The 24,087-nt window shown below is 36.6% G+C and overlaps 1 long non-coding RNA gene across 2 annotated transcripts in view; it reads left to right on the plus strand.

Moving 5' to 3' along the window:
- Positions 1-24,087, plus strand: part of LOC110827961 (uncharacterized) — a 500,889-nt gene that overhangs the window by 73,817 nt on the left and 402,985 nt on the right. Inside the window, exons 3-4 of one of the 2 annotated variants that reach the window (XR_002542517.2) lie at positions 12,641-12,716; positions 16,622-16,785. This is a non-coding gene — a long non-coding RNA (uncharacterized LOC110827961). Of the gene's footprint in view, positions 1-12,640; positions 12,717-16,621; positions 16,786-24,087 lie in introns of those variants that run through there. The other variant, XR_015537743.1, reaches the window with a different exon arrangement.

Raw genomic sequence — 24,087 nt, forward strand, 5'->3', positions numbered from 1 at the left:
GGTTTTATCTACCTGCAAGTTCACACGATATTATGACTTAAGCGGCTAACATCGGCATTGCAAGAATTTTATAAAAATGTTTAATTAAAAAAATGTCCATGAAGACGCTGAATATCTAGCTTAAAGTTTATATTCTTCCATTCATAACTCATGGAAACAGATTCTTATAACTAGTTGTTTTGGAACTGATTTATGTTCGACACCCTCTACATTTATTAAGCCAATTCTACTTTTCCGATTTGTTAAAATCTTCCTCAACTTTTCAAGGTATAGCTTATGACAAAACTGACTTTTACTGAAGCTCCGTACAATATGTACATGTAAGGGGTCAGTTCCAAACGTATTCATAACTTTTTCGATTAATTGAGCTTATGATCACAGCATAGCCGCACTTCAGAGTGTAAAGCAGTTCTGCCTCACATTCGGGAGCTAACTTCTCTTATTAACTGAATAAAGATTCCTCTTGTTATGCCAAACACATAGTTTGAATCAGCCACAGATGTTTCCTATCATCATACCAGCTACTTTAACATTCGATAATTCTGTTCTTTATATTTTTGGGTTTCATATGTTCCTCACTGCAAACAGTGAATATTTCCTCAGACAGCAGTAAGTAATTGCTCCTTGTAATGGTGAAATGTTGAAGTGCTGTGTTTTGTTTGCGGTTCGGACTGAATTTATAAATATTATTTAGAAGGGATTACAGATTTAAAGGGTTAATTGCCTTTTCTTAGGATTCGTGAAGAAAGCCTTGCAAAGTTTCACCTAGCGCTTTGCATTCCAAAGATGTAAAAATACAAATGTTTAAGAGCACTACTCAAAAGATCGGCGAAGGGTAGATACGGAGAATAAGTGACTGGCAACAGCCCGTCTTAGAGAAAATAATATTTTCTTGGAATTAGTGTAGAGTAAAATTAACTAAAGAAGAAGGCGCTTGTGTGCACGAACATTAACTTAGAGCCGGTGATTTGAGTTCCACGTTGTACTTAAACATCTTCTTTCCCTTCGGATAAATGTGCAGCATCTAAATTGTCTCAGATGAATGAGAGAAGTTAACCATAGCAGAAACTCATTCAACTGTTTTAGTTCTTTGAAATGGCCTTCATAAACTTTCATTCAGTGTTTTAATCAAATCAGGTTCAGTGGTGATTTTTTGTAATACCTGTACGCTTGAATTTATTTTAAAGGCAGTTTAAGAAGTTTTAAAATAATTCTAAATAAGTTTAACATTCCAAAAGAGAGTAGAGATATTTAAGCAAAAAAGTTTCATTCAATTCCGTGTGCGTAAACAGCAATTTTCTAAGTATGCGGGGCAATCATTAGAAGAAAAACATGCAAAAGTATCATTTAGCCAAATGTACGAATCGAGGTCAGTAAGGAACTCTTCTTGAATTAGTTTCTACTTCACCTTTAACGCTTAAGGTGCACGTGCGAAATGTGGGCGACTTTCGTGTTGTGTCGCAATTATGATTTTTTTAATTTTGCGCTAATAAACCCAAGACAAGCGAGAATGAAAGTGCACATGAAATTCTGTAGATGACGCAGGCTTAGGGGACTACAAACCGAAACTGAAAATTGTACACGTGAATCAAATTATAAACCCAAAGGTCCAAAAGTGGCCTACGTGCAGAATTATTAATTAGCTGTTATATTAAGTTTACGAAACAATTATTATTACAAAATTAAAATATTACAATATTAAAATGAGTCATATTAAAATGACAAAATGAAGAAGGCACTGCACAGTTACCTATTAAATTTGTCCAAACAGTTGCATTTAATTACAGATAAGTATTTCGTAAAATAAAAACACTAAAAAACAAAAAAAAATATTAGTACTGCTAGTGGTGTCCAAAGAGGTAATTTTTATTATTGTAAACATGTATGACATTTCAGAAAATATGATGGATTTTGTAAACGAAACAAAAAAATAATAATACTGACTTGTATTAATAAAATTTATCACGTTGAGCACAGACCTTCGAAATGTGTTCGCTGAGGCATGGGCTATTTAATTGGATTCTGGTTTGCTACGAAACTATATAAAATGCGAGGCTATTTGAAGTAGGTGGAGTGTTATGACAGAGTGACTACGCCTTGTGAAATAGAAAGGTTTTCCAGGAAGCCGTTTTAGACTATTTCAAGGTACGTTACGGCATTCCCATGGCTGAGGAAACCCTCGAAACACAATTAACGTAGTGCGGTAACTACTGTTGTAGTTGGGCTGGCATGCACCTGCTTAAAAATGCTTTCAATAGAAGGCATTTATTACGGGATTGAAATTTTAAATGTCAGGTTCATTCGCTTTTATGTTAACTGTGAATCATCAAGTTCTCTTGCATTGAGACACGAATACACGCTGTTATAACAAAAAAATGCTACTTGTGTTATTACAAGGTGATTTAACGTAAAAGAGATATATATGCGTGGATTTGTGCGTATGGATGTGGGTTTAAAATATTATATATGGCCCTGTAATAGAGTGTGATTATAGAGCAGAGATAATCTGAGATATTACTCTGAGCCCCTTATGAGACCATACTGCATATACGGTTGCTATTTGTAACGTAACTGGCCTGGTTTGAATGTTCATTTCTATGAGTATGGCTGTAGGTCTGGTTGGAGCCGCATCTGCTCGTCCTACTTTAACATATGCTAATCCGCTACACTAGAAAATTCTGGGCTATTGTCTAGCCAAAATAAAACGATAAAGATACGAATAATCCCCTTATGTTATATAACCTTCTAACATACATTATATTTAATGTGGGACTAAATAATAACCCATGTAATTCCACCAACGTTTGTTAAATTTAATCTCGTGTTTTTATACTTGCATAGTTTGTGTGTGAGGTATCCGTAACTTACTGCATATTCTACAAACTTTCTTACCTTAATTTTATTTTCTGTCTCTGCTGTAACCTTATTTTCTTTCATCTAAGACATGCAACAGCCTTTTATTATATCAATGACCACAATTCTGGTGAGGACAGTTTCAATTTGTATTTAGAACTAAACGAAACTTTTTAGTGAAGTTTTTCTTTCATGTTATTTAGCTTTCTACTGTTTTATTAGTCCATTCCACTATTTATTTGTATTTACTACCAACACACAGTAGAAACGAACTTTATCTAAGAAATCATATATATATATATTCGAAATGTATAGCTCAGGCTGAAGTTTGGTCATATTTTCTTTACTGACTAGTCTCCGGTTCTAGAACATGAAATTTCAGCGCTGTTGATACCAACAGTGAATACCGTTCTGAGTCCTACCATGGGTCACGTCCTCATAAGCTGTTTCCATCAGATACATGCTAATGAGCTACATCGCTTTCTTTTTATCTACCGAGCAATTTATTTCTAAAATGTTTCTTACTAAAACCATTTTTATTTTATTATCCATAGTTTCTCTGTTCGATACACCACCCAGACACAGTAGAGATTCGAATGATGTTTGTTAGTTTTCATGTTTTGAAAATGTACGTACAAGATAAAGTGTGGCAATTTTCTCACAAAAATACAATTTTCTCTTACACACAGCTGAATTAATGACAACTCTGCTTTTCCCAGGGCTGGCAAGTACTAGGTTTCCAGGTTGTTAATTTGCTTTAATTAATTAGGTTTGCATCTACGTGTGAAATAAATGATTAATTAATTAATTTAAAGGCTATTATTATAAATATTTCTCTGTTGTGTATTTTGTTTAACCTCGTGCGCCTGGCCGCTGGGACCGTGGGTTCGAGTCCCACTCAAGGCATGGATGTTTGTCCGCGTCTTTCTGTGTTTGTATAGGTAGAGGCCTTGCGTCGGGCTGATCACTCATCCAAGGAATCCTACCACTGTCCAAATAGATCAATGAAATGAATAAATAAAAACATCGACACCTACGGGTAAAAGAGATAAGAGAAAGATAGTATTTTGTTTATTTGGCGTATTTTTATCGTTTTTGGCTGTTAATAGGTTCATTGCTGTTAGCAAACACTCTAATGTCATTAGTATTATTCCTATTGTAACGTGAATATGGCCACTGCTGGTATTCGTGTGCTTTCAAAGCACGTAAGAAAAATTTCTACTTTAATCGTGAGCAGTGCATTAGGACATAGACCTTCATCAGTGCTGCAAATGGCATATGGAGATTTCTGGACATATTCAGCAACAACAATGTCTTCTTTGAGGGCACTTTCTATAAACGGGATTGAGTAATATTTAGTTTAATTTTGTTCCATTATTTCCCTTTAATACGTTTTTCATTAGTGTCTGCCTGTTACAGACTGCTTTCTGCTGGCAAACACTCTAATGAAGAAATAAAGCTGAATTATTATTATGAAAGGAAAGGATAGCTTAGCAGTTTTAATAAGGGAACTTATAATGTTATTTAGCCTATTTGCAATGTGGCACACTGCTCAGAAATTGAAATACACTACCGACAGAAACATACGATATGAAAAGAGACATTGACTGTTATCATTTACAACGTATGAACACATGAAGCGTAGTGCTGAAGAAACACCAGTATGAATTGTGAATTTCTTACTAAGGACGTAATCAGAAATTTGTGAAGTTAAATATGTTAAATCTACAGTCCAGTTTCTTATAAATTACGGGAGGAAGCGAGAAACCCATGCTTCTTCACCTCATTGTACAGGCATTCAAGTCAGTTCTGACTTAACGTACTCGTTCCACATTTAACAAGGCGTATTCCTTGGTCTCCGTCTCCTTTTGATACAAGCCACAGAGAATCTGTTTTGTGTATCCTGCCACCTGCCATTTTATTCAAATGATCCATCAAACTTTGATTGCATTCATGTGCTTTATTTTGTTTTTACTGAATTTTCAGTTATTTTCTGAAATCTTGACTTTTCCCTTGCCTTGCCATTAACCGTCCTTAAGGCGCCTTACTCATATTTTCTGCCTAGTGTTCGTTACTGTCTCTCGCTTTAATTGTTCAAGAGTTACTTCCAAAAAAGCGGAGCTGGTAATGCTTAAAGCAGACAGTACCCGGGCTGAATACGCCATTACAGTGCCGATAGCCCTGTAGTCTCTCCACGAAAGGCATGTATGTGTACTTTGAGAAAATTAGGACTGACTGCCTGCTGAAATATTTAAATGTATTTTGCTAATGAGATGAGATGCTTCTGAAGACCTAGAAAACGATTATATAAGACTATAGCAGATTATATTTTCGGCATATAAAATTGTATGGATCTCGCTATTTAGCAATCTGCTATTTTCTTCCCATATCATATGCTACATTTTGAATTTTAATACAATTTATTAGATATTATTTTTAACTTCGTAAAAGTGCATCAAAATCTACTGGTATTAATAGATTATTAACATGAATTATATCGTACTTCTCAAAATATGTAATGTGTTTAAGCAATAAAACGACGAATTTCTAATATAAACTTGCGCCATTAGACTAAAACAGAATTGGTGGAATAATTTTCAAGTGATGATAAGTGTACACACAATTAAACGAACACGTTTAACGGAGTTATGAGAGGGGGACCTAGGTACGTGGGGTAAACTAACAGAGTTTATTTACGAATACTTTATGAAAGCAGATAAGCCGTTGGAAGCTTTAAAGCCAGGACGTTAACGAGTCAGTATATGATTACTAATATAACCTGGGGCATAGCTGGTTATATGACCCTCCTGCTGTTAAGTTATTCACACTCTACACAGTATTGCGAGCCGGCATGCTTCTACTACTGTAGTTAGAAAGCTCGTGGACTTAAAAATATCAAAAAGTTTGAACTCTTAACTCAAAACTTTAGATCTTTACTCTGTACGCCTGTATGAAGAGCAAATGCTGACATCTGCAACATGGCTATGTTAACAACGTGGAACTTAAACCTGCGTGTTTGAGGATAATAGATTTTCATTGGCTCTTGAGAGACGAGTGTAATTTAATCTTTTTACTCTACCTCAGCGCAAAGTTTTCTTAATATAAATACAATCTCAAGCACAGAATTTCGTTTTAAACTTGAGCTTAAAAAAATTTAGATGCAATGTTCCAAAGATGGGTGGGTTGATATTGGGAAACAGTTGCTGCAGCATTTCAGGACATATGCTTGGAACGACGTTCATAAACGACTCTCCATTTATAGCAGTAACTACGCGCAAATGCGGTGGCGTATAGACTATCTCAGCTGTGATGCTGGCTATCCAGACAGAGGCTTTCAGGTTTTCCTCAGTCTCGCCAGGCCAGGATTTTGTAAAGGATTTGCCGAGGCACACTAATTTGTTGGCGGTATCGTAAATCTCGTCAAAATGTGGGTTAATTCCGCTGTATTAAAACTCTTATTTAGAAGCATAAGGTCCATTTCTTATGCTTCCAGCCCAAGGAAAAAAAAGAAAATATTTGTTCTTGTGTATCAGACTGTGACTCATAATTGTTATAAACAAGAAATCAATTATAAAAAATGACGATAGTGTGCAGCTACTAGCCACAAATTGATATCAGACGCGGGGAACAAGGATGCACCATTATGGCATTCATTTATTTCGTACTGGGAACCGTCTCATTCACCATTCATTAACTTATGACGCGATGAACAGGCTTTCGTGACTGTAGTGTTTGGTTTGGTGCTACTCGCAGTGATAATCAAAACAAGAACTGGATTCTGTTCTGGTTGGAAAAGCATTCGTACAATATAATTACATTCATTTTTATATAACAGATTTTGGGGAATGGAGTAGCGATCGAACATTAAACTGTCTTGTTACTGCTTTTGTTTGCGAGATTCAAGGCAAGTAACAAGTTCATCCAACCTTGTCCTGTGGTTCCTGTGCATTATGAAGCTTATTACCTCTCCCACTCTCGAACGTCTTCCTGGTTTGACTCACTCGGTTTACCACAAAATCCACTTTGAAGTCAAGTGAATGTAGTTTACTTGGTCTTACACTCTCCTGCCTTCCTCTGCCAACGCCTGCCATATCTGCAAGTAATGCATCTTCCATAGATGTTTATTAATTCAACACGGGCCTTGTAAGCGATGATATAAAGTTGGCACTAGTAACTAACATCTTCATAACCTTAATTACTAATCCCACATTAAACAATGACTGCTTCTCTGTCGTAATATTATTATAAATTTCAATTTAGTGAATAGGGGAGAGAAGTTAGGAGAATCATTTTGTATACGTTAAGCATTGCGGTGAAACCGGAATTTCGAGTTGTTTTAACTAGGAGCTAACATCGGACCCCAGGGAGTATAGCTTGCCGAAACTTCTGTCTTCAAAGGGACTAATAATTAAGGTGGGAAAGCAACTTCATTATCGAAATATGATAAGAGAAGGCATTGACGCCTTCGTGTGTCGTAGAAGAACACTATAAGTAATATTTATTTTGAAATATACCGTAATGTAACTTTAATTATGCAGACCGTTTACAACAGAATCTGTATTTTTAAGGACAAGAAATTATATAAGGAGAGTCACTCAACTCTACATTGACATTCTGTAAACTTAAATATGCTGTATTAGTGGTCGTTACATTTTTCACATTACAGAAATAAAGCGCCGATGTTCTATGCTTCTTACAAAATAGTTCGCCTCCTTAGTATAGGGAAGAGACATTGAAAACAAAGGGTGAGTTGGATGTAATGTTTTATCATAAAGCCAAGAATATGCTACAGATGTAAATAAGTAACGTACTTAAATAGTTCACTGTTTAATAAACCTGTCAAGAGTTACAGTTTACTTTTCGGATATTTTAGAAAACCCCACATCGTATTCTGACCTTTCAAGTAGCATTAGCTACGAACTTGCCATATTCAGCCGTAATAGCTGATGACGTGAAAAATAATTGGAGGAAACTGTTTTAACGATAACATCTCAGTTAAAATAAACATAAGCATGAACAAGCATGAACTACACGGTGGTTTCTAGACGCCTACACAATGTTATGAACGAATATCGAACGTCCATTTACTTTCACAGTTCTTAGGTTCTGAAATGTGCACCTTACACGTTACCACGGGTTTACTTTAAGTATCTTTAAAAGAAGGATTAACACTATGAATATATCTTTGTGCCCGTAATTTCGCATTTCATGCTGTTCACTACAATGTATTTTCAAGAAATTAAGAGTTTTGTAAATATCACTGATAGCGTTCTTTTATTTGTATTCCTAATGTTGTTGTTATCTTTTAAGTCTGAAAAACAATTGACTGTCTATGCACGTATAACACTGTGAAGCTTTGGAATATCTTGTAGCCTATTAATTCGATTCAATTCTTCTTTAAATTCAAAACCACAGTAATACGGTTACCCGTTTTCTAAAACTTTGTATACCATGCATAATAAAAAATAGAATTAAGTTGTCCTTTTTATGGATAGGGAACGTATAATCAAAATTAGTTATACAGTCTAGTACCTTAGAGGAACAACCTTATTCAATGCACTTTGATGTTTGGCGACAAAATGTAACATAACATTGCTGACAGGATGAAGAACGAGATCTGTTACATCGGCTTCATTTTGCACGGACATGTACCTAAGTTTTTGTTTAAAACTAGTTTGGATTTAATTTAAACAATTTAGAATGCAAGTATAAAAAAGGCTTGTAAATTTTATCTTCCCTTTGGTGGATCTAACCTATGAAATCTTTGCCCTCTGTCTTCGTTCAAAATAATTTGTCTTCCCGTCTTATTTCTAAGAACCTGAAGATTAAAATATACAAAAAAATAATTCTGCCTGTTGTTTTGTATGGGTACGAAACATGATCTCCCACTCTGAAAAGGAATATAGATTGCAGATGTTGAAAAAAGTCGCTGTTTCACGGTGAATTGTTAGAGGGAGTTGTAATTTGCAGAATGGTATGTAGAAAACCTTTGGCTTAGAGGGTTAATATGCAAGTAAATGAGTGACAGAAAAAGGGCAAACATTTAGCAGTACTTAAATATTGGTAATATAACCTAGTTATTGGCGATAGTGCTTTGGTTTAGAGTTTTCTAGTCTTCGTCAAGCGAAAAGTTCTACTGTAGTTTTGTCAGAGTTAAGGGTGCGAAGGAATTTTAATTAGAAAGGAGGAATTCGTAATAACATCGAACTTGTGCTTTCTGACTAGCAGACAGATGGTGCAATATCATGTAGCTCTTACACATATACAATTGGCTATTCTGGGCAGAGCTGGTATGCCTGCTGATCCTGTTACCTTGTTATCCTGTTTGTGTTTAGTCGTGTATGAGGATGTCTTTGTCTACTTGCTGTTCTCACCCTGCATGAAAGAAGGAAGCAAGTTCATTACGATGGATTCCGTTTGCTGACTTGTTAGTTACCAGAAATTGGCCTTCCCAAACAAACATTCGTATCAGTTTTATAGATTTTATTAACTTTTAAAGTATTCATGTCAATATTGTTCGTTGCGTTATAAAAAATATTTTATACGATAGAAATGATTAATACAGCACAAATTCTATGCTTACAATGATATATAGTGCAACATTATTGCCGTACCAAACACAGAATCCTTTTATAAAACACAAATATGCACTTCTGTTAATGGAGACCTCAACATGTGTAACTCGTGTACACCCACATTGATGTTCTTCAAAATATCCCTGATCTAAAGACTTGATTTGGAACGAGAATCGAAATTCAGTTCATGTCTTTCGTCTTCCAGTCTGTCTGTTCTTTTAACCTAAGTGATAAAGACAGGTTAATGCTGTCTGAGGACGGAACACTGACAATGCTCACAACTTAACAGGATGGAAGCAAGGTTGAAGAAAGTTTCATAATAAAGAACTCATTAGATTTTACTTTTTGCCAAATATTATTAAGGTGAAGATGGCTGTATTCTGGGTTGTTACACCGTGTAGTTTGGTAAATGTTTTCCGACGTTTCAGAGGTCCGTGCTGCCTCTATCATCATGGACATGCTACACGGCGCAACAACCCAGAAGACAGCCATCTTCAGACCCATCGCCGTGAAAACCTCAAATCCTACATATTATTAAGGTTATCAAACGAAGCATTCTGAATTGAAACTCGGAAAGTGATGATTTGGGGGCCCATAAATCCCTCCAAGTACTCATTAATACTAGTGATAAGTGGAGTTTAAAAGAATATTTTAAGATAAACATTACAAATTACAATTCGAAATAGAAATGACTAAAAATAATAACTACGAGCCTCAAGGCGGAAGCAAGATGGTACATGCCATTGTTTGGCGGTCTTCCAAAGCTGTCTAGTCAACCCAGCGCGTGTACTTGTAGCGGTCAACGAAGCACGGAGATATCATATGAGCTCTTGGTCCAGCGCCATGATCCCTTCTTCCACTTACGAGGATGTGTCGTGCCAGGGATGGATTGGAATGCTAATGTCTTGTTGGCAGCTCTAAACCGATTGACTACGGCGACACAGTATGCAAGAGTTCCAGCGAGACAAGTTCCATGTAACACTGGAGCTATTTGGTTCAGAGATCGCCTCAACATTCACAAAAGTGATCATATTTGATGGGTCATAATTTGTCTAATATTCTACACAGAACTTGACAAGACCCTCCGTACCATAGTTTATGTAGTTTTATTGAAGTAAAAGTTTATATTACTTGAACCTGTCTATAATTCAAAGGAATAATGATGCAAGAACCAAACCTGTACCGATAAAACGTATTTCGGTGAGATTCCGGGGTTTAACGGCGGAGAGTTTGATGATGACTGGCTTCTGGGATGTTGCGCCGTGTAGCCTGATAGAAGGTTACCGAAATCTTATCATCATAACAACATTTTCCTGTACGGTTTGTTTAATTTATTCTTGCAGCTGATGAATGCATTTGTATATACTGGGAACGACCCGTTCTTCAAGTGCCTGAGCACTGCGGGTCCCAACTTTTCCTTGGCTTGATCTATAGACATTCGGTTGGACTCCTTGGGCGAGGGATCGGCCCGTCGCAAAGCCTCTACCTGTACACAGGACAGCACAAACATCCATGGCTTGAGTGGGATTCGAACCCACGGTCCCAGCGACCAAGCGGCACAAGGCCCACGCCTCAGACCGCGCGGCCACTGCAGACCTCATTTGTATATTGCTGGTCTGTTATAAGGTTCTTTGCATTAAGCTACTTAACCTTATTCTTCCCAGGAAACATTGCGATTGTGTTTTACAAAATTAATACTTTCTAGCTCTTCTTGCTAATTCCACTGCGGACGTTAAAGGTAAACGTATAAATTTTGTTCTCCTTAAAATGCTGTCTCTTTTCATAGTCTGCTGTGTTGACTTCTTGTTTCGATGGGGCATACACTATTCCGATAACCTTCTTGGTACAATTTATCTTTGTCTTTCTTTCTGTTGCCTTAGAGAAAAGAAAACTTGATGATGGAAAAGGCGATTAGGATGTTACAATTCTTTATTCTAAATGAACTACTCCATTTATCTCATTACAGATATATATTATACATAATTTGTATTAATTTACAACAAAGTATTTCGTGGTGGGTAATGTACGGAATAATTTATATTTTAAGAGTTTTTGCCTATAGAATAAACACTGGAGGTATTTTTAATCAAATAATATTCCAATGTACACTTAATAGTGAGGTCTTCCAAGGACATGAATACAACATTTGTTTAATTTTCTTCATTGAATAGAACTAAGCGACAGGTTTATTTTTGCCTTGCACTGCGATTTATATCACTTCGAGAACTGAAATATACTGGCTTGGCACCCGAAAAAAATATATTTAAATTTTAAACATAAGGTTTCTATTGGCAGAGTTTGTTTTGGTAAGTCTTAATACGCTTATGTGGCGAAATAAAAATAAATGTTTTCGACGGTGTACGGTGCTTTTATTGAGTGTAAATTCCGTAGCGAACTCATGAGGAACCATCGAATTCTAAGTTGATTTTCTTGTAGACTACAAATACCTCTTCAAGGAAGAGAGTTTTTGTTTAATCCTCTAAAAAGCATCCGTAAAGTTATCGAAAGTGCTGCAAGCTTTAACACACACAGAAAATAGTTTCCGTGCCGCCGAAGACTATGTACGGGAAACTTTGTACCCAATTGTTAACTACAGTTTGATACATACGGCCCACTCACCGAGTTCCTACTTCGTCCTTTTATGTTGGAAGACTTCTAAAGATCATTGTGTTGGCCTATTCCATGAACTGTGGGAAAGTTAAGGTTTGTAAACGAAACCTCTGACTTGCCTATTCATGGGCCTAAATATCCTATTGTCTTCCTCTGCTCGAAGCATAATGATACAGATTATTTATAATAAAGTATCAAGCCTTTGAAAACAAGCATGCAAACGTCAGTCACAAATGGGAATAGAATTTAGGTTACCACGGCAGTGAGTCCAGAGATGTCTGCCGAGTTGTAGTGCCTGTAATATGTCTGAAGCTTCACAACATTTCAGCGATACCTGCTGCCTCCATCATCAGGGTCCTGAAGACAGCCATCTTCGGAGCACAAGCAAGTTTCAAACTAAAACCACAAACGTTATTTCTTTACACTTAAACTTGTTTAATTTATGGAGATTCTTAAGCATTCTAGCAATACTGCTTTTACTAATGTTAAAGTTATTGTTATTGCAGTTCAGCATACGATAATCTATCCATCCATCCGCACACACGTACACATATATAGAATATGCACACATTAAAATGTGTTCTAAATTTGTTTGTTTGCAGGTTCTGTGGTATTTGACACTGCGTTGTGGAGAACTGGGCACGTTTCCCGGTGGGAGTAAGAAATGCATGCAGTTGGGTGAGTATATCTATTACAATACTATCATTACATACTCAATACAAATGATATTTAAAGGATCGTAGGGAGGCAAGTCATGAGTACGCGAACCTTTGGACGTGCTTGTGATCATGTCCGAAAGGAATGTTTTCTTGTCGAGCCCTAAGGATTCTGTAAACAGAAAGCTGGTTAGTTTTCTAATAAACATTTTAAGTAATTCGTCAGTATATACGGATTATGCCACACATTTTTGTATGCCGTTCGAAAAGTTATTTCTGTATTTAACAGGTACCTTCGTGTAATAAATTGATTATGGATGCGATTGTTTACATGTTTGTATATGAAACAGTATGAGTATACAGACACATACAAAGTGTTCCATGACCAATGGAAGACTATGTTCTAGTTGTTATCGGAAAGGAGAGGGTCTACGCTTGCATCGGGGCAATACGGCCTCGGGGACAGCAAGTTGGATAATTGTTAAGTCCAAAGTTCAGAGCAGTTAGTGTGATAATGAAATATGTAGATGTACCATCAGTATATAAGTGGATTCCTTATGCTCTCTCTGTCAGATATAAGTAAGACCAGTAGACATTTGTTGGCGCCATCCCTTACCCTAGGGACACACATGCTTCATACCAACCATTAAACATGCGCCGTTTCTTAATAGATACGACGTTCTGATATTTGAATGAACTGGAGCGGTCTTGAATTTTATAATCGGAGTCCATGTCGGTTGAAGAGGAAAACCGTTTAACTAACTCTGAGGAGCAGAACAGAGTCCTTATTTACAATTTAATAGTTGTACAGCTTTTATATAATCCGAACTTCACTGTCGTATATGCAAGAACCGCTACTGGACGCTGTTCTTAGCCAGTTGAATCCATTTCATATCCTAGCACACAATAGAAATCCATGTATGCTAACCATGTAAGGTGTTTTTCTGTAACCACAACACGATGAATCATCTGGTCTTGGAAGAAGACAAACCGGATATGGACGGTAGCGAATATATTGAATAAATAGTCGCACGCAAACCATAAGAAATTAAGTTTTTACGTGTAGGTCTGAACACTTCAGAAAGTTTTGATCATATTTAGTGTTTAATGCTATAATACAGGTATTCCTTATAAGATGAATTGAACTTCATAATAATTCGCTAACCGTACAGAAAGTAGATTATATAGTTGTGTCTGTAACGAGTTACAATACTAAAAACTTCTTGGGAATTTCTTGACTGACTAAGCGAATATAAGCTTCTCAACAAACACATTTCTTCATGGAGTTCGATGTAGCACTTCTTTCCCATTTATATAAATTCATAATCATTTAAATATCAGCCATAATCTTCGTAATTCTGATAACTAAGATACGTCGTGTAAGTATAAATTAAGAGTAAAGTGTAGTCGTCATTGCATTCTGAGTATTAAATGCTGATAAACCACTTCGTAGACAAAACACGTTATTTCGAAGCACTGTTGCTAATCTCTGAAGTCAAAGTTAAAGGCGATGTAGGCCTACTTGAATCAGGAAGTTAACAACTATCTATAACTATCTGGCGTCGCTGGTAATGCAGAAACCACAGACTGTGTATTTGAATTTCGAACAGTTTCAACTTAATGACCTTGTACTCGTGGTAGCATGCCTCGGAATATATATATCAGTGGCGTACAATACTACGGACGCTGAAGCGCAGTGGCGTTCGAACATTAAGCTGAATTACATACAGCTGCCTTTTAATTAAAATGAAATTATAAAAGAATTCATTTATTGAAGATTAAAACAACGAAGTTGTTTTTCTAAACAGGAAAGTAGAATTCTTATAAGATTGAAAAATATTATATTAATGTCAATTTAATACGTAATATTTCAATTAAAAGTAAAACCAAGTTAAATTAAGGAGTAGTTTAAAAACTTTCTGTTTTTCTGGACTAAATCCATCGTTCAGTAAAATACGATGAAGCCACAACGTTTCAGGGGCTGACACTGCCCCCTTCTCAAGTAATAAAACAGTATGTTGGGTCCACACGAAGGGGATAATCCCAAGTTCTCGGAGTAGGCCTAAAAAATGTTGAATTAGGCGACGAATCTTGAGAATGCAAATACCAAGTAAGACGCAGGATACACACAGAGGGATACGTTTACGACCTACTCAAGTATTAGTGCGCTATTTTTAATTGCTTTCATATTCGAAGTTCTTATACGCAGAAGGTCCACGCAGCAGTAACGTTCTGCGTATCCGAGTTGTCAGTCTAATATCGAGACAGTATCTGTAAACAGTCTACAGTCACCTCCTGATTACTTATTTGGAAATCCTTCCCTACTCTCGATTCACAAAGTGGCCCTCGTTATTTCACTTGACTTTCAACATCCGCACCCAATGAGAAACAATACCTTATTTTCAATATGTTACAAAATAGTGACCAATGTTTTATGACCAGTGTTCTTAATCGTCCATATAGTTTCTGACATTTTATGTTATATTATATATCCTTGTCAGTAATAATGACAAACACCGATAGAATAATAATACAATTCACTTCATTTATCGAAACAGTGTAATGTGTGATAACACTAGTATTGGCCCATTCAGGCTTAAACACGGCTGTTATTAATAATAATTGAAATTGTGCTAATTCGTATTGATATATATTGTATTCATTTCACTAAGTCAGATTAAATTACATTTAAAAATTGCATGAAGTCGTGTCAGGATTAAATTTCCTAAGTCGAAATGTTGTAAATCTTTATGGATTGTAATAGATTACCTCAGAAGGCTGGTGACAGACTTTCTTTGGTGCTAGTTTGAAACCAACGATTCCTGAAAATAATTGTATATAATAAATTAAATTTCTACTTTTCTCGTATGCAGTGTACGTATGCATGCAGAGGATAACCCAAAACTGTGGCACGCATAGTCTAACATTAAGGGGACGGTTAAGGAAAGGAAGAATTTAGAACGACGTATTTGCTTTTCCTTAGTTTAATGCTTGTTTACTCGTGAAGAAAAAGAAGGAAAGAAAAGATGAATGTTTATGGAATCATCAATAAAAGACGGATGAGAACGGTGGTCGGGGTGATGTGATATAAAGAGGTCCATTACTGTAGCCACAAACTGAGACCGTAGTGTGAAAACAAACAGAATAAAAGTATATGGGTTAAACGTCACGAGTAGTGCCAAACAAAAACAGTCCATTAGCTCACACATGTAAAGCTTCTGTCACATATAAAAGCTACATTGTGAAAGGCGTGGAAAATGAGAGGCGAACCATTTCTGTGACTACTTTAGGGTTGCCATTGTATTGAAGATATTAGTTCGTTGTGGGGGATTGCCTTGTAATGTCCTTGGCCATAAACAGGTATTTTCCACTAGTGGAAATAATGATGGGTATGATGCTGACCGAGTCATAATGGTTTGTTTCGTGGGAGCTAGAATTATTGTAAAGACTTCGTATTTACGTCATTTCCTTCCTGCATGTGCTGTTTGTCTGTTCATCCTCCTAATAACTCCATATCTAATGGAACAAATTTATTTTCATTGCTGCAGTACACACAGCATATCTGTGGTGACGTCAGTTGTTTCTCTGTTCGTCGTAGTTAACTTTACAATCAATTTTCAGTATTTTATGAAACTCGTTTAGAATTTTTATAACTTTTGATAAAGTGAGTTTAGCTACTTAAAAGCATTCTAATTTTAACTTATGGTGAAACCGAACGTCCGGTTCCACGGGTTACTACTTTTACTTAGTATTCGTGGGATTTAGATGGGGTGGGGTGGGGGGTTGAATCTCGGCCGGAATTCGGGTTGGATGCTGGTGGAGTAGCTTAGAGTATATCTCAGTAATTCCTTCTATATCCTTCTCAGTTCATTATTCATAATTACCGTGCCAATCAACATCATTCAACACAAAGTTTTGTTTTACTAGGGATTTTTTCACCTTGGGACCAGGAAGTTAATAAATAATTACAAAGAGGTGAAATGGGAGAAGAAGACGAGGAACCAACTTCGGGAAAGGGAGGTCTTGAAAGTGGAGGACGCAAAGCAAGAGGATGAGAAACTTGGTTTCATGAAAATGCAAGGAATGTAAGTAGTAACGAAAAATGACAAGTGGATCAGGTGATTAAGAGAAATGAAAATTTATGGCGAATAATGAATAATTTTTCAATTGTTCTTTTTTATAACTGAGTTTAGTCCTTAAGTAAAAGCATCTACTGGCTTTCATAAATCGTATCTACATGAAGGAAACATGGTGATAGACTTGCATGTGCCTTGGCTCCGACTGTTGGAAAGGAGTAACGATTCAGAAGGAACAATTTTGCTACAAATCTGTGTGTACCGTGTACGATCTATTGGCAGCGGTTACCTGCTGAAACAGCAGCCAGAATCAGGAAAAGAAAACGGAAGGAACAAATAAAGACAGTGGCAGAATCAGCTAGTCCTACTATAGCCACCTTTTTTTAATGTGTCCTGTACAATGGCGTGCCGCTTTGACCGTTTTGCAAGTCGACACTAACACACGACGTTCTGAATAAAAATAGCCCCTCTCCGCACAGGTTGGGCAGTTTTACACCACAAGCAACGCCGAAAAATAATGCATTTCAATTTTTTTTAAATGTGTAAGACTTGAGGTTCTCACAGCGGTGAGTATGAAGATTTCCGTCTTCTGGGTTGTTGCGCCGTGTAGTCTGGTTGATGTTAACCAACGTTTCAGAGGTCATACTGCCTCCATCATCAGGGCGATGAGTATGAAGATTTCTGTCTTCTGGGTTGTTGCGCTGTGTAGTCTGGTCGATGTTAACCAACGTTTCAGAGGTCATACTGCCTCCGTCATCAGAGTATAAAGATTTCTGTCTTCTGGGTTGTTGCGCTGTGTAGTCTGGTCGATGTTAACCAACGTTTCAGAGGTCATACTGCCTCCGTCATCAGGGCGATGAAAAGTTGGTTAACATCGACCAGACTACACAGCGCAACAACCCAGAAGACGGAAATCTATTTTTTTAAATGTCTTTGCTTTAATATTTGTCGTAATTTCACTCAACTTGAAGCTGCCTTTTTGTCGTTCTCGAATTAATGTTTTTGTTCTAGCTTCTTCCTTCATGTAGAAAAATGGAGTATGTATTCAGGTGGGGAAGGTCATCGAGAAAGATCTTTCGATATCTGTTTCCCTTCAAATGTTTCGCTCTGTATTTTCATAATTTATACTGGATAATTATTTCACGTTGCATGCAGTAACTGTCAAATGTTTTATTGTCTAACTCCTGCTTCGATCTTTTAAGGGTCTGGCCCTTACAGAGATTCCTTCCAAGTGAATACCGCTACTGTATAATGAGGTAGACACCTACCGCCTCCTTTCCTATTCCCACCAACTTGTCATTCACAATTTGAAGTTATAGACGTATAAGGTACGAAGTTCAGAAACTAAATCAACTGAAATAGAAGGAAAGGCAAGGATAAAATGATTGCTGCTTGTTAACTAGCATTCCTCTGTTAATGACTGATTTAATCAAACACAAGAAAGTATTGACGATGATATGTTCTTGTAATCATATGTGAAAATTTTCACGTCTCTGAATCTGGAGAAAGAGACCGGAAAATTTTTCTAATGGTCCTTTTCTGAGCAGGATCTGGAAATATTTGTTTGTGTGTACAGAAATTCTACTTAATTTCAAAGTGGGTGACATATTCATAACAATAATTTCATGCAGTATATTAAAAATACGGTGCTGCCTTTTTATTTATTACCACGTATTTTAAATTTTGTCTCCAACAATATGTATTGTAGTTTGTTTCTCAGCAGTTTTGTAAGCTCATACCATTTTATTTCCCTTATTAAACTAAATCTATTTTACACTCACAACTTAAAAGCGTAGAAAATATCTGCCGAACAGATATCACCGTGAAAGTTACATCACTAGTCAATCTGCATCTAGTTCGAATCTCTTCTTTTGGTAGCTATCGAGTTAAGTAACACAGGACCTTGGAAAGTTTCTGAGATACTGACTCCAGTCGATTCATTTTTGGTTGAACCGTGACTGATGAACTCATCACAATGTAGTACAACAAAAAGAGCTTAAATATGTGTGAAAGTGATGACGGAACTACGGTCTTAAAAATTAAATAAGAGAATCATCTGGCCAACTGAGGAACTATTAAGTATTGCTTGTAGGATCATTGAAGCCACATTGAGAATTTGTTGTACAGATAAATATATTTATTACTTAAAATTTTTTGAAACGCCATTTACGTACAAACTAATCACAGTAAAAGGGGCTGGCATCATAATTTTGAATCCAACTCGAGGCGTGGAGTATCTCAGCGTTTTCCTGTCCTGTTTAAGGAAAGACCTCGCGAATGGCCAATTCCTGTTGCTGGGAGTCCTGCCAAATATCTAAAGGGATTCCTTGCTTCGGAAGTTAATTCTGAATTGCAACAGACCGGACGGCATAATGAATAAAAACTGGAGAAGAAAAATGGCGTTTTAATTATTTCTTTGCGAGCATGTCAGACGGTGTGCTCATGATTTATTTCAGCGTCCACAGGACATATAATCGGGATCCCATCCTATAAGGCTAGAGAGCTCGCGTTTCTGTGGACAGTCATAAGCCAGAACGGTTGGCGACTACACATAAAGTAGCACGTAGAGGTCAAAATAAGCATCAGTGAGTTGGAAAGGGAAAATAGGAATGAGGGGGTGTGGATGTTGAGAGATACAGAGAAAAAGAGGCGAAATGCTTGTCCAGATCAATATTAGCTTCTTTCTCTCTCTCTCTTTCTCTCTCTCGGTCTTGGTTGCTTCTGCCACACCTAGAAGCAGAAGCTGTAACAGCGTCATCCTGCTCACATATTACTTACCGTAACGCAAGATTACAAAACCGTTATCAGCATTACGATGTAGAAATGTGACTTATATGAAATATGGGGTAGTATTTAAAGTCACTACTTTGTAAACGAATATTTGATAAGTTAGTAATGCAATATAAATCTTACAAAGATAATATAAGCGAATTGGAAAAATTGAATCATAAACAGTCGGAACTTTTGTAGTCTATTAAATTGTACCTTGTCTCCATGGTGATTCAGTAATTTTGAAAATAAATCGAATCCTTTACTTGGATATAAACCTGCATAAGCTATTACAATATTTGTTGGTTGTTCATAAACAATGGTACCTAAGTACAAGGTACTACGAATTGTTCTGTTGTCATTATATTTTGAAGCAATTTCAAACTTGAAGCTTGCGCTCCCCATGGAATAAGTTACGACGGAAGGCACTCATCTTGCACACACAAAATAAATTGAAAAGTCCCTATTTGAAAATTATAGTATTGTAATTCTTTACTAAGGAACAAAGGGAGTAGATTTGTTTCAAATTATTCTCTTAAATGTACAATTTAAATTTCTCTTTGATTTATTAGTGTTCATTTAATTCCTTCCCATTTTCTTTGAATCATTCGGATATGGGAACAAACAAACTGTTTTCATAGCAATTACTTTGCGCTTTGCTCTTACACATCCCTTAAAATTATGTCATTTTATGGAACATAATTTACGATCATGACTCAAACACAGTTATATTAAACAAATGTTGCAATAATCATTCTTCTTCCAAAGAAATGCTTTTTCCCCATTCGGGCAATGACAAATTATTTATCGTTGACTTTTTCAGAAACATTAATTCTTTTGTTTCACAAATTATGTTAAGTTACTTGGGTTGTGAAACCATAAATATCATAAAGGAGAAACATAACATCCGTATTAAGAGATTGGTCAAGAAATAAACGTAGAATAAACTAGATAGCCGTTATATTTACGTCTAGTCATGAAAATCATAATAGGCCTACAAGTGTGCCTAATAAATCCTTCTAAAACTCTAAAAATTTCAAATATCTGGGAACGACGTGAAAAAATTAAACTGACATTTCTTTAAAGCGTCTCAGCATACCTGTTCTGGAAATCATAATAGTTAATGATGTAGGAATAGTATAGCATTAATCGCTGCTTAGTAATAAATGTAAAATGTGTCGATTCTGACGTGACTTGAAAGAGAATGCACAGTTTTATCAGCTCTTAAAATGTCACATGAGTATGGAAAACCTTTAGAGAAACATAACGCAGTGGTAACACGTTCCTAACCTATACGGTGGCATTAAATATTGCCCACATGTGAAATAAGTTTTAAATTAAAGTTATACGAATCGTATTATTATGATCATTGTGACATAAATCATTACCATTGAAAGAAATTCTTATGTTTTGTATATTCTAAGGTTAACGGAGAATTCTTAGGTCACGTGCGACTTGTTAAAAGTAAAATTATAAATTCATCGCAGAAACTGCCAGCGAAAAACAAATAAACATGCTGTCGGGAAATGCAGATTATTAAAATTTTAAATCGTCATATTACATGAGAACAATGAACCTCTTTTATATTTTAATTGATCCTTTAATGTTGGTTTCGTTCGTTTCTTCTTTCCTTTCTAAAGTTATTTTAATTTTGGCGACAATTATTACTTGTCTTTCTCCTTACTACATTTTATTTTGTCTTTATTTCTTATTTCGTACTTCGTCGTTATTACTATTGATATTCTCAATATTCGACCACTGGCTTCTCCATCCTTATCTCGGACCGCACAAGCCGTCAGTTCATCGCACTGGGGGCTATTACCCCCGTCCTTACAGTTTTCTCTCACCTTCAGCACAAAAGTTAGGGGGTGAATGATTGGGCGAATGTCTGGCTGGGAACTGTCAATGTCCACGAATCAAGAGATAGACCTTGCAAGAGAGAGACAAGAAATTCCGAATAGACAGACGTACTAAATTTTAAACATTCTACGAAGTCTGTACGACGTATTAATGACAGCGTAAAATTCCGTTTCGTCACTAGAATTGATTTATATTTTGCCCGGTTACCTCCCTGTGGCTATAACATATTTCATTAAGCCTGCAGAACCATACCTATGTCCAATAGTTAGGATTCCTGCTGCGTGTTGGAAAGCTTCCGGCTTAGAACATTATGTGAGGCCAATGTTTCCGATGGCTCTCTTCTGTGAAATTCGACAGAATTGGTGAGATACTCCCATCGAAATTGCTAGTGGCGTTTTCTTCGCCATCGCTTTCAGCAGCTATCAATCGTGGCTGAGCTAGTCTATCCCCACTTCTTCGGAACCCGATGGTTCACTACCATGTTTACAACAGCTCACCACTGGTCCGTAGGACTTTCCTGTGCCCACCAGTCGTTTAATTTTGTGCACTTCGTGCATAGGCCAGAAAAACAAAATAGACTATAAATATTCAGTTGTTGAAAAGCGTTAATGACGTGATAAATATGGAACATAGCAGGCGAAAGGTTAGCAGTCTTGCTTTAGATTCTCGAGGTCCCCGGTTCAGATCTCGACCCGCTGACCTGGTATACTGAGTGTACTTGTCGATTTCCTCAGTCGCTCAAGGCAAAAGCAGGGAAATAAATTAAGCCACGACACATTCCTTTCATGTCCTTTCAAATATTTTATTTGTTAATCACTTTATCATCTGTCGCCACAGAATCTGAAGTACAGACAGCGTCGTTAAACAAACCTTAAATAATTTCCGGACATGCTGATTGGTGTCTTCTAACGTCCATGATATAAACCATCTAATGAATTTCTTTGTTTCTATTTTAGTAATTTTAAGTCTATGATTAGTTATTTCTGATAAACCTTTTGCTTGAGAAAAATGTTTGTACCTAGTGAAGGCAGGTAGCACGTGGAGAGCAGCACTTAGAACATGAATTCTGTGGTTTCGGTCGAAATATCAGAAGAAAGATGAATTTAAGTCAATAAAGGACAGTGGTTTAAAGAGTCGTATACATTGAGTTCTATTACTTATAATCTATTACTTATTCACGCTACAGTGAATGTAAAATACAAGGCTTTAAAAAATGCTTAACCAAGAATTTGGGTGGAAGGAAATAAAATACGAACTGCATATATCAATGAATAATTTATTTAATTATGGAACTTTTACGCGAAGAAACAAAGGAAGAAGTTGTAGGCCTATTATAGTATTTGAATAGGGAGATGTTTCAATATTCCTCCATTTTCGTCTTTGGCAGAAACGATTCCGGCAGACTGTTCATTATCCAGGCGGTATTCACAGTGTTATAGGGTGATACATAAGTACATATTCCACAGAAAGAAAGTTATTTGAGTGATAATCTAACAGCGTTGAAGCATGGAATACATTAAGTTCATGAAGTTAGTATTCGTAAATATTATTTACAAATTCAGTTCTTACCTCAAGTAAAACATAACGAATCCACATTGTAAATATCAGCTGGTTAATGGTGTTTAAGGAAATAATCTTACTTTGCTCTGAGAATCATGAGAATCCCAAAACGCACAGCTGCGAGTAAGTACAGCTTCCCTACGTAAACTGTAAGTAGCTGCCTCGGTGAGCATGTAAGGCGTGGGTACTAGTAACTGTTGTTGATTGGATGCAGTGCTTGATAAATGGCTGTTCATTGGCTTTTTCTTTTGGTGTATTCAACGACGCTGTCACTAGTTCATTCTACAATACATAGCATGGAATGGTAGTATGATTAATGATGAACAATGGACTGAAAATGACGTGGGGGTGTTTTTGACCTAATTTAAGCGATTGTCTCTGCATCTGCAAGGAAGGCTAAGTAAAACAGTAAGAATGACCGATCTCATGGCCGAGATTTCAACCTGTGACCTCCGGAACACAAATCAGCACAGCGATAGTAGCCGTCAACATCTTGCATGCTTCAAGACCACGGGTGAACTTTCACTTACCCTTACCGCGATGCTCAGTAACCAGTATAGCATAGCTACCTTGGCGACTCTGTGAGTTCTGAGCTGTCTTTACTCGTCTGTGTTCCCCTGTTCATGTTGCAATGTTGTATTACTTTACGTTAAAAAGGTAAACTTCCAGTTAATCTCTATCACCGGTCGAGTGATTGAGGTTAGCTCTTTGTATCGGACCCTACTGAGTAGGTGACCCTCCCCACTTTTTAACCTGAGGACGGAAGCAGATCCAGCTTCTGAAACATATGTTCTTTTTTAAAAACACAGACAGTGGACATAGTCCAAGCATTTTTGGTACTGGTTGTAACACATCATCGTTAGTACCTTTTCAAAAAAGGTAAATTTCTCTTGCTGTTATTGCTTCGTGTTTAAACACTATTCACCTGGCTTCTTTTTTTAGTTTTTTTCCATTTCTTAAACTGAAAGAACTTTTCATACTCTTAACTCCTAAAGCAGCCGCAGACAGAATAACAGCGGGAACACTTCACTATTCAGGGAAATGGCATATTATAATCAAGCTTGGAGGTTATCCAAACAAAGTTTTGTTTGCGTACTGCTGTACTATTAGAATTATGAGGATAACAGG

The sequence above is a fragment of the Zootermopsis nevadensis genome, unplaced genomic scaffold (genome assembly GCF_977971745.1).
Source record: "Zootermopsis nevadensis isolate Lab colony 2312 unplaced genomic scaffold, Znev_1.0 Znev_ptg000029l, whole genome shotgun sequence".
NCBI classification, from domain to species: domain Eukaryota; kingdom Metazoa; phylum Arthropoda; class Insecta; order Blattodea; family Termopsidae; genus Zootermopsis; species Zootermopsis nevadensis.